General features: G+C 39.9%; 2 protein-coding genes across 13 annotated transcripts in view; one reads left to right on the top strand and one right to left on the bottom strand.

Moving 5' to 3' along the window:
* LOC310704457 (uncharacterized protein) overlaps positions 1–12,170 on the bottom strand; it is a 146,307-nt gene that overhangs the window by 57,616 nt on the left and 76,521 nt on the right. The gene's annotated exons all lie outside the window — the stretch shown is intronic.
* The window catches only part of HS3ST5 (heparan sulfate-glucosamine 3-sulfotransferase 5), a 147,970-nt gene that overhangs the window by 82,965 nt on the left and 52,835 nt on the right, over positions 1–12,170 (top strand). Inside the window, exon 1 of one of the 8 annotated variants that reach the window (XM_083497897.1) lies at positions 258–280. The exons of the other annotated variants lie outside the window; for them this stretch is intronic. The gene's annotated coding sequence lies outside the window, so the exon portion shown is untranslated. Of the gene's footprint in view, positions 1–257; positions 281–12,170 lie in introns of those variants that run through there. 8 annotated transcript variants of the gene reach the window in all.

Below are 12,170 nucleotides of genomic sequence, written 5' to 3'. Positions count from 1 at the left end.
GTAGATCATGAGACAACAAACAAGAGATGGATTATCTTGTAGCATTTAAGGTTTTTCTTGTAAGAAATAGTCACGAAATCCCACATTACGTAAGTTGCTTACATAAAACCAGATAATGCAATGATTGACCAAAGTGGATAAAATACCAGCATTCTTAGGAAATGTTCACGTCAATCTTCAAACCACACCCTTCAGATGACTTATACTGACTTTAACAAAACTTCTCTGCAGCCAGAATTCTGAGGACCATAGCAACTGACATACAAAAACTACAATGAAGGTAATTATAAACAACCTAATTTATTTTTAAAAATTACAAGATGGTGAAGATGCCTAGAGGAACGAGAAGAAAACATTACATATAGATAATGTAGGACCAAAAGAAGTGACTTTAACAATTATGGCCCAAATATAGTAAGTGTTGATCCATGTGAGGTTTCCACTGACACATTATCACCCCTGCAGAATTTTTATAATATCCAACAAATATATGTACTGTATCACAGAAGGTGCAAATCATAAGGCTGCTCAAAAAGTGCCCAAGAACTCCAGGCTCAAAAATGGTGTGTGGCAAAATACAATTGGCACTTTGCCTCCCCTATGCCCTCATAAAGTAATGGTAATTTTAGGGATTTTTTTTAAGCTTCATGTGTGGTGGGGTTCACCATAGCTGGTGGCAGCAGTAGAGACAGTCCTTTTATTAAAACTCCCCCGTCCTACTTTATAAGCTGGCCAAATGCAGCACTAAAATAGCCACTGAAAAAAGTCCCCCCGCCCCCAAAGTTGAAAAAACTTTACATAAAATTCAAAAAAGTAACAATGGCATACAAACCCTTTTTTAAAAAAAAATCATCCACCTAAAAAACAAAGCAAAAACTATCATGTTCCTTCAAATTCTCCTCTGAACAGGATGGTGGGTGGTGGAGCATTATCATAGCCCTAGAAACCTACCAATTTCAATGAGTATTTCTGAAGGGGGAAAAATACACAAGTATTTCTGCAACATGGTAACATCGTAGGTTTTTGAATATTAGAGTGGTGAGATAGAGGTTTCATTAAAAAACGATCAGCTAAAACAACAAAGAAGCCAGATTGCTTTCTAAGTCTTTTGAAGATCAAAGCTTTAAATATAATTTAGATGCAGTTTCATAAATAATGAATGTTCAAGTGACTGTGGCAGCATTCAGAAACTGTACATGATAATTATATTAAAATTAAACATAAGCAAACACGTTTTAAAATAGCTGTTTTCATCGACTATATGACCCAAGAGGCAGTCATCCACAAGAAGCAGATATAACTAGGATTATATTAATCTTGCTTAGGTCACTTTGGTACAGGATTCATTGCAAGTCTTATTTGGCACTAAAATAAAAAGGCGAACGTTTCTCATATTAAGTAACGGATAATGTATAAATACTTCTCATGTCAGTATTTTCAATTTGCTGCTGAAATTCAACACATTATGGTAAGAAATGGACTCTTGGAATTTTGAAAGTGGTTCCTCAAATGAACATTGTATGACAACTATGGCCACACAGTATGAAGGAAATGGAAAGTTAACTTTTCTCTCTCTCATTGGGTCATATGTGTGCATTGAGCAGAAGAACTGAAAGGGAAATCTATGCACATTCAGCTTCCACTCAACATGTGAAGTCTGTCTGAGAAGATCTCCCTCGGTCTCGCTCTTTTGTGGTGTTTCACCATATGGCAAAAACCTTTAGACAGGTGCTTGTTTCATAAGTTTTTTAATACTCCAGCTGGGATGAGACCCTGCTCTCGTTCTTTAATGCATGAAAGACTGATTTATGAAGGGGGATATGTGTTGTGGCTTTGATGGTGTTTTAAAATTAACCAGGAACAAGCAACAGTATCAATAGCTACTAGCTATGCTGGTTAAAGAGAACCATGTTCAAAGGCAGTATCACAATGAATATCAGTTGCTGAGTGCAAACACTGGGAAGTATATTGCTTTCATAACCTGCTTGGGTGGCTTCCTTGACGCATCTGGCTGGCCTTTGTGATAAATGTTATGTACTGAAGATCTCACCCTGGGCCAGTAGGGGGATACTGTAGATAGTTTTCACTCAGGTCCACATATGCAAATAAGGGATTGAAAGTGACATTCAGTGATTGGATAGTTACAGAAAATGTTACAGATAGGTAGCCGTGTTGGTCTGCCATAGTCAAAATAAAAAAATTCCTTCCAGTAGCACCTTAAAGACCAACTAAGTTAGTTCTTGGTATGAGCTTTCATGTGCATGCACACTTCAGCTGAATTGCAACTCATTACCAAACTTAAAACCATGGAGAGACCTGGTCTGAACAAAGACATTGGATTCTTATCTCATTATACATGACTAAGCCATTTTTCACCTTCTCACCCCTTGCCTTTTCCTGTAAGACCTATTGCAGTCGTTAAGAGTCGTCAACAGGCTCATCTCAGCTATCTGCCAATCACCCATTCCCACCACCCTTCTGAGTAATACCCCTCCTCACCTTCTCACTATATAGAAGGATCTGGCAACTTCTGTTTCAGTGTATCTGAAGAAGTGTGCATGCACACGAAAGTTCATACCAAGAACTAACTTAGTTGGTCTTTAAGGTGCTACTGGAAGGAATTTTTTTATTTTGATTACAGAAAATTGTTACTGTTGCATTCTAGTGGAGCTCTATATAAGCAGGCTGGCTGAACCCTTCAGTTCAGTTCTGTTCTGGCCTGTGAATAAACAAGAGCTGTTTGAAGAATCGCTGTGTAGTCTGATATGTTCACCCACAACTTAACAATAAACAAGATGCTGGGCAAAATTAACCCTTGATTTGAACTCTTGCGTTCTTATGAGTCCCTCCTTCTGAATATCCTCTGATAGGCCTGTGCTATGCTTACACACTCCATTGTGAACTTAAATTTACTTCATGCAGACCCATTTCTGCCTCAGAAAGGATATTTTGCAGTGAAGGGCAAGATTTAAAAATGCCAGATGAAGGAACAGGACTGCCCAGCAGCCTCATTCCGTCTCCCCGTCACTTCCAGCATGCAGATTACTATCTTCACGCACAGCAGCTACACTGGGTATAGAGCCTAATGGGGAGATGCCTCCCCGATTGTCCTGCATAAGGTCCAGAAAGTCCTTTGTTAAGAGATAAAATGCCTCTCTATGATGCAGCACAAAAATGGAGGGAGAGGGTAGTGTGTAGAAAATGGTTTATTGACCCTGTGTGAGGGAAGGAATTTTGCACATGACATTGTTGTGAATTAAAATAAATAAACAGAAGTTATTTATTGGCCCGACATATTTCAAGTCTCACGACTTTCCCTCCAGGGCAACTGGTTTAATCCATTCGGAGGATTGAAGACTGTCCTACTAACCCTGTGAATGGATTAAACCAGTTCTCCTGAAGTAGGACTGCAATATTTGATGCATGATTGACCAAAAAATAATACTTCAGTGCATGGTTGTGATCTTCTCTTTCTCAGATTTTGTGTTGATGCCTTACCTTCGCCCCTTTCCCTATGACAGAGCATGTCAACACAGCAGTAGTTCATCCAGTGTAGCAGCAGTCTGTGTGTGTTGCAATCCTGCTGACTCTAGGAGGAGCTTTTCTGCTTTCTGTGAATGTAAGGCAGGAAGACAGCAAAATATACCTTTAGATTTTTGTTGACCGTAATCAAACCTTGGCAGCGTTTGTTGAACTAAGGGGTTGTGTTAAGTGGCCAACAGCTACAAAAATAATTTTCTTTAATTATTTTTTGCATGTGTGTTCTAAGTTTGACACCATGCAGTTGATGCGTGGACCAGTTTAAGTGAACAAAAAACATGTAAAACATGCATTTGAGAAATGTGGGGAAAGGTCATGAATTTGGCCTTCTCCCCTTTTTCTTTGTCATTTTTTGGGGTGGAATATAAGGAAGGAAGGGGAATACAAATCAATATTTTACTTTGTAAGAAGTATATGTTAAAAGGTCAGTCAGGTTAATCGCCCTTTTCACAATAATGAGAAATTAATACATAAGTCATCCGTATTTTATCTACTAGGCATTCAGTAGTGTCATTGAGAGCCTCAAGCTGCAGGAATCTTTGGCAAAGCACTATTGATGCAGTCCTCTCTGCACAATGACTCTATCAATATATTTGCCTTTCCTACAATAACATGAGCGTTAAATGTGACATTTACCACTACAACAACAACTACTACTACTACTACTACTACTAATAATAATAATGTTTATACCCCACCCATCTGACTCGGTATTAACTTCCCTGAACAGGGCTGCTTCAGATGTTGACGCCAGACCTTCAAATGTCAAATTTTGGGGCCTAAAACCACCAACCACCTGCATTAAAATGGGATTGCAAATGCCTGTGAGACTGATGAGATGTGTCAAAATGCCATTCCTTTCAGAGACGATGTATGAGGGGAAAGATGTCTGCCACTATAGAACCATACAGCCGTTAAGGCTGAAATGCTATGCACAGTTAGCTGAGTTCCATCAAACCCAAGAGGACTTATTCTGAGTGGATATACCTAGAAAAGCTAACTGTTAAGTTACCCTTTTCTTAAATCACTTTCATCTAGTGGTTATTGGGATTCACACTGTGATCTTTCCTCTTTACAGATGCAGCCATCAAGCGTTGTGAATACCACTGTTACTCCTACACTCGGAGGGACAGATAGCAGCACATTTCCTCTTCATGCTTGCATTTCAAGCAACCCTGGAAAATGAGCTCTGCACGCTCATTTCCCCAATTTCATGCTTTTCCCCATTCATCATGAGCAATTGAACACCAGGAAATTATATAATCCCATTGTTCTTGCTGGAGTTATGAAATTCCATCAGTCCGTTACTGATGGAGAAACAGTAAAAGCTGTATTTAATAAAATAATGAGTTCCAAGGAAATGTAACTATAAATATGAAGCTGCCTTATACTGAATCAGACCATTGATCCATCTAACCTAGTACATCTGCTCTTATTGGCAGTGGTTCTCCAAGGGCTCAGGCAGCAACCTTTCCCACTAAGAGCCTTGTCTTGCAGAAACAAAAGATGGCAGGAGCATCAACATCCAATTAATACTACAGCAGATCACAAGTATAGTAATATGGAGGTACAACAAAAACATAATAGTAACTCTCCAAAGTGGTACATAAGCTAGGTTTGGCTTCTTTGAAGATTACTGGAGGTTGATGGGAATTTTGGTGATATAGGATACACACACACATCTATACTAGGGATATGCATTGGCCAAGTGTGAGAGTGCGGGTGAATAACCTGGCGAATTGGGGTGATCCGGGGTTCTGTTCTTCATTCATGGGTTGAAATGTGATTAAGCATTTCCATACATTGAAATGAATGGTTCTACTTCCATTCAAATGGATTCCACTTGAGAATCTGTGATGTTTGATCTATGATGTTTTATTTACACATACAAGTCATCAGTTATCACTGCAGACATCAAGTAAGGAACATGCATGTGCAAGCCATTCCTTGGTCTCACCCTCCTACACTTCACACTCACCATATTCTAGAACTGGTGAGTTGACTCTCAGAATAGATATCAGACAGGGAAATATTGTTGGGGGTGGGGGAGAGGAAAGTTGTGGCTCAGCAATGGCATCACCTTTTTTTAATCTAAATTGTTTGCATATGTTTCAGCATTCTGTGCCTAGGCTTTGCTATGGGAACAATTGAAATCATGGGTAGAATTCAACGTAGTCTGTCAGCAAACACATTTCTACTTGCCTGGCAGAACAATCTCCCAACTTCTCCTGCAGGGGAAGAGAAGGGAGAACGACCCATTGCACTAGCAGGACTCCTTTTCAGGCTTCTGCTAGGGTGAATCCGGTCATGAATTTTTGTTAGTTTTTTAATATATCTGACCCAGTTCATACATGTTTGATATCATTTGGCACTTTCATATGCAAACAGTATAGGCCAAAAATCCTGATAGTGCTGAACCACATCTCTCTCCACCCACCCCTATATTTCTGTGCTATCATGCAGTTTGTGATGGGACATGGTTGTGTTGTCATTTCCACATCCCAGCTCCACTCCATTTCATTGGCTACTGGTTTTAGGGGATGAGGAAGTACTAATCCATTGTCGTACTCCTAGTCCTTGAGCTCCATATTTTCTATTGATAAGTAACATAGCATTTCACTAGTAGTTTTCTTTTAAAATAATTTTCTTTTGTATGCTTCAAATCCTTCTTCCCCACATCTCCTTTCCATACATGTCAACAGCTGAACTGCGTAGGTTTTTTTTTATAGCAATGTTAATATAGGCCTTCTGATGTACCACAGTGCTATCAGATTCAATATGTTAGCTGTGACTTTCAGTCAGCTTCCAACTTTGCAGATCTTTTTCAAAGAAAAAGGTTCTAAGTTCAAGCAGTCATCAAGCATATGCTCCAGCAATTACCAGAATGACAACCCTGTCATACAAGAAAATGAGCGACAATAGTTGCTATGGGTTTCCTAGCTCACCTAATCGGATTTCTTCAGAGCCCATATAATTATTGTCATTAGGCTGAGCTTCAAATGGCATGACAGATTTATTTAAAAGCTAAAAATAATGTCCAACAGCAGATCATTCTATTATTTTCTTTCTTCCCCTTCAGAATACCTGTGCAGAGACACTCAGGCAACATCACTGTAAAATTGTTCAGAAATCAGTGTGGTATTTTGGAAACAGGCTGGTTGACCTAATTCTGAGTTATAGCATGGAAAAGGAAGCTCACTAAGAGAGGATGTGAGTATCTGTCTCCTTTTCCCCCTATGTCCCTCCAGGAAGGAGATGAAGAGGTATGGTGAAGAGGTTTTCTTAAACAGATACACAAAGCAGAGGACTATAGTCAAACTACGGCTGGTAAATTTTCATCAGTGTGTGAAACTTAGCACCATTCAGCTACAAACCACCACTTTGTGCATCCTGGGGTAGAGTCTCTGAGCATTAAGGGGAGGGATCCTTTGTGTATCTAGATGTCAGAATCTGATGTTAAAATAAAGGAATTCCTTCAGGGAGTGAAAGGGAATTCTGTAGCCAAAGGAATGGGGCAGGGGACAAGAACTGCAAGTCACAGAATCATAAAATCGTAGAATTGTAGAGTTCAAAGGGACCAAAAGGACCTTCTAGTCCACAAGAGCCCAGCATTCATCTACAGAACTGTAAACAACTAAAGCTACAATCATATACATTTATTTGGGAGAAAGCTCCACTGAACTGAGTGGCACATATTTGCTCATAAAAATGCATGGGATCAGGCTGTGTGTCACAAGCAGCATTTGAAAATTCTTTGCTGGGAAGGAAGAGCGAGAGCGAGAGAGAGAGTGTGCCAGTGAATACCATTGTCAGCAAATCCTAGGAGTCTGAAAGAGAGCAGGAGGGTCTCAAAGCAGTGACAGGAGAGGGGATTCACATGAAAGATGTGTATTTAAAAGGCCAATGGAGTAAACAGTAATGTTTTCATTTTATAAAAGAAATTTAGAATGCATTGCAATGCTGAAATTGACACGAATGCTTGCCTTATAGATAAGGCAATCGTTTTGTGCTACTAGAGGCAGAGGTACAGGTGGGTTGGTAATGTAGAAAGGCAAGGTTACATGCCTTATCATGGGATTTCATCACAGTCTAGTAACAGGACAGTATGGACCAGTATTCAGGAGAGGCGAGGGTCCCTTCTGCATTAGCTAAAGGAGTGTGTGGTGATATTTAAACTGGAAAATGAACCACTTGAGGGTGGCACTAATTAACTGAAACATGGTTATAATTAACTGAAGATTCCCACGTGATTATTAAAGCATTTTTGTGTGATTTTAGCCATAATTTTCTCTCTGTGTGTGTTTAAATCAGCATAGCAGGGATAGTATTATCACCAGTGACTACTGTTGTGCATGAGTCACTCATATTTAAACTCAGCATAGAACTTCTACTGCTTTCCATTGCCACTGCTCACAACCATTTCACCTCTGTGCTCATGCATGTACCTTCATGCACCTGACAAATTAAGACCAACAAGAATATGGTGACAAAAACCTCCATGGTTGTCTCCCCTGGCCATGGCACACACTGGTCCCATTTCTGCCTTCCCCATAGAAATGGAATGTCTGAAGTCAGCCTATGTGTACCATTTCCTCAGTTTAGGCTCAGTCAGTCAACTGATTCTTCAAATATTTTTCTTGATATTTTACATGTAGGCCAACTCCAGACATGCAGAGGTGTGGCCTCACTGCACTGGATCAGTCAGTAAATATCATCTGAATTAGTCTACTGAGTTTGGAAGGAGAGTGCAGAAGAGAGGCTTGTCACTTCTGAAGCATGGTCTGCTGTGGGTTGGGCCATAGGCTAAGGGCATTTCTAGGACTACTGTGTAACAGATAACTGGAGCTCTGAATCAGAGCACCAAGCACTCCCTAACCACATGTTCAAGATATGATCAGAGGCAGATTTAGGGGAGCACAACTAATTTGGTAACGCTAGGATCGGAGCCCTGCAGGCGCCCCAGGGGATGCCATGCCTATGATTTAGAAAGGAGTGCAAGAGGTGGTCGGCACCAACTTTGGCCGTCTCACAAGGGTGCCAATGAAATTTGAGACTCCAGGGTCTGATATGACACTGGCCACTGGTCTGCACAAAGTGGAATAATAAACATAGCTAAGAAACTGCCAGTAAAGCTTTGGATGGTGGCCTCCATATAATACTAGCAAAAAAGAAGAGGCGTGAGTGGTATTCAGCTACCATACCCCGCCAATAAAATGATTTCCACTTCTGCAATGGGGCCTTCCCCACCTTCTCACCCAGCATGCACCCTGCACCCTCCTCAAATCAGCTCTAAAGAACAGGGAGAGGGAGAGGAGACAGGGAGACTGTTCCATTGTGGTAAGAAAAATCCTTGCACTGGGGGAATGAGAGACTCAGCACTACAATGTATTACACCCAAAGGTTTTGGGAACTCGTTCAACAGCAGCCTTCCCCTCCCTCAAATCAACCTTTACTCAGGTGCAACAATTTAAGAAGCTGGATTTTTTTTTAAAGGAAAACAGATTATGATTATAAGATTTAAATGAGAAAATGTAATGTTACATCTCTCTCTCTCTCTCTCTCTCTCTCTCTCTGTGTGTGTGTGTGTGTGTGTACATATGTATATGTGTCCAATTTAAAAAGAGTACAGAAAAAAGACCAGAAAAATAATACATGCTGTTCTACTTTTGGAGTCAGTGTGTGCAGACTGATTTCATGGTTAGTTCACTGCATATTCTGGTCACATTACCTGTCTGGTCAATGCCTATGCAGCGGTAGAAGAGATAATACCTGCACCTTGTGGTGACACAGCATAAGGAGGAATCACACTTGCTTTTCCATGGGAACCTTCCTATGCATTCTGAAGAAACCTTGAATTGGTTTTGTTTATTTCCATTCAGTGACTGTCTCAGACTACTAGAGAAAGAACATCTAAAAAATTCAGAAGCTGCTCTTTGAATTTTGATCTCCTGTTTACAGTACTAATATTTAAATGGGAATATAGTTCATTGGTACAACCTCTTTCTTACAAAATATCAAAAGATGTTATAAAAAGGGGAAAGGGAAATAAAAAATAGCCATTGTGTTGTTAGTATGATTATTTTGAACTGCACCGAAGCGTTGCTTGCTTTCAATGCAAAATGCACTGTAGTCTCAAATTCAAGGTGTCAGCACTTCAGAATTAAGTAACAATGTTTACAGTTAGCATAAGCAGAAACCACAGCTCTTTCCATTTCAAACACGGTCCTCATTGCATTTTGTAGATCTATATAGGAAATTTATAAAGCTTTGATGATAATATGTGCTGTCAGTCCATTAAGTTGATTTTTATGGCAGGAACACAACCGGCGTCCGTTTGTATGAAGCTTGAAGACTACTTCAGAGCTCCAAGAATGCCATTTGATACCTGCCCTCTTTTATGGCTGACCTTGAGGGGAGTTCAGTTTTGTAATTTATGGCAATACCATCTAGGAATACCCATTTGCAAGATTCACTGTCATTTAGCGCTAAACGATTGTTCCTGACTCCAAAGACAATCTGAGTTCCTGACAGGACAATCCCATGAAAAATATTGCCTGACCGCCCAGGTGTCCTTTCCAATTATCTGGAGTAGAAATTAATACTTTTAAAAGCTGCTAGTTTTTGAAAGGTTATTACAATTTATTCCAATGCTTTCTTTTGCGCATTATGATGAATTGGTTTATTACGCTGCTATTTTCCATGTCAGCTTTTTAAGAGATAGAGCTGTAATGTTGAAGCATTAGAGAGAATGGCACATTTATCGTCTTACAATTGGGTAATATATACTTTTTTTAGAAAAGTGAACTCTATTTTTAATACTGTAACACGTAATTTTATATTTATGAATCCTCCAGCACCATTGTCAAACATTATTTATTTCTATATACTAAAGACCTAAGAACTTTCAAATGTTGACAATAACTTGGATAGGGGAATGGTGACATCATTGGTGTAAGTGGTGCCTTAAGACCATGTTCCTTCCGAGCCTGGGACTTTTTGGCTAAGCAATGAGTTAGTAGCTACCGCTTGCTAAAAATGTTGAGTCTCGCAGATGAGATATGCAATGTGGAAAAAGTGGACAGAGACCAGTTTTTCTTCCTCTCTCATAATGCTAGATACCAGGGCCATCCAATGAAACTGAATATTAGAACATTCAGGACCCAGAAAGGCTACATTTGCACATAACACTAAGCCAAACCACAGTTTAGTGCAAATGCATGAACGTGTGTGCTCCTGGGAAATCACAGCCAATTTGGTCCTCCTTGGTTCTTCGAGTTCAGTGTAACATGGCACCCACGCCAAGGTTTCGCTTAGTGTGATACTTGAATGCAGCCTCACTGTTAAACTCCTATTTCCTTAACCACGACCTACAGCCAAGGTTTCTTTATGTGGTCCTTGTAAGCCTTACTGTTACTTGTGCACCTAGACAAACAGAGCATAGTTACCACTCTTACCAGATATAGCAATGGTTAAAAATGTGGATGGTTTTAAAATGGCATTATACCACTATATGGAGGTTAAGACTATCACTGGCTACTAGCCATGTTGGCTATATTACCTCTAGTGTCAGAGTATCTGTTGCTGAGGGTGCCTGTTAAAACCAGCAGCTAGGAGCACAAGTGAGGAGAATGCTGTTTTGCTGACATTCTGCTTGTGGGCTTCACACAGGCATCTGGTTATCCACTGTGAGAAAAGAATGCTGGAGGAGATTATCCTTTGGTCTGATCCAGCAGGGCTCTTGTTATGTTCTTAAATTCTGAATTGTGTTTTCAACATTAATTTAGAACCTGGAACATTGCCAGAGTAAACAAAATATTTGTCTGTCCATTTTTAATTTAAGGTCAAGGGTGGAAATTTTTTCTTGAGACGTTTGTTTTATTTCAATGGACTGCTTGAGTCTTAGATGCATAATCATTTTAATGTTAGTAATAGAATTTTCCTCACTGTTTATGCTGAAAGAAACACAGACTGCAGTTAATCTGTATGTTCAGTCCTACTATAAGCAATAGTACCTAAAGGGTCAGAAATAATTGAAGTTCCAGCCTAGAACCTGATATGCATTCCCTAACCTTTGTTTCCATTGATACTTGGTAAAACAGGGATTATGCAGAAGAACAGGAATCAATAAGTGGTTCCTGAAGTGTAAGTAGGTTCAGGCATGACCCAAGACTGAGATTCAGCTCAAAAAAAGATTTATTGGAACACCAGGAAGAACAAGAATGACAAACAGGGACACTTGGCTCAGTATAAATACCTTAAGCCAGCCCAGGCAAAACACACACACCGCCTGTGAAAGTTTGCAATTTGTGAATCACAACGTTGGCCCTCAGCAGGGATTGGCTGTCTTCTAGCTAATAACAATGTCATTGGAGGGTTTTAGGATCCTCTCTATCTTTTGTTATGCAGATGAAGCTCCTGAGCTCCAGGAGGCCTGAAGGCCTTGGCCTGCATTGCTTCGGCCTTAAACACCTGCATACATAACAGTTCCAACACCCAAAAATAACTGTGCACTCAAGGGCATAGAGAATCTTCAGTATAATTGATATTAATACTAGGTTTGTGGACATGTCAGTCCTCCATCAAAATTATTATGTGCTTTCTGGAGCAGATCAGTCATTCAGATACAAGCT

This window comes from Podarcis liolepis (genome assembly GCF_965112155.1).
Source record: "Podarcis liolepis genome assembly, chromosome: 3".
In the NCBI taxonomy this organism is placed as follows: Eukaryota; Metazoa; Chordata; class Lepidosauria; order Squamata; family Lacertidae; genus Podarcis; species Podarcis liolepis.
The sequence above is the reverse complement of the archived record's forward strand: the minus strand, read 5'-3'. Positions and strand labels throughout refer to the sequence as shown.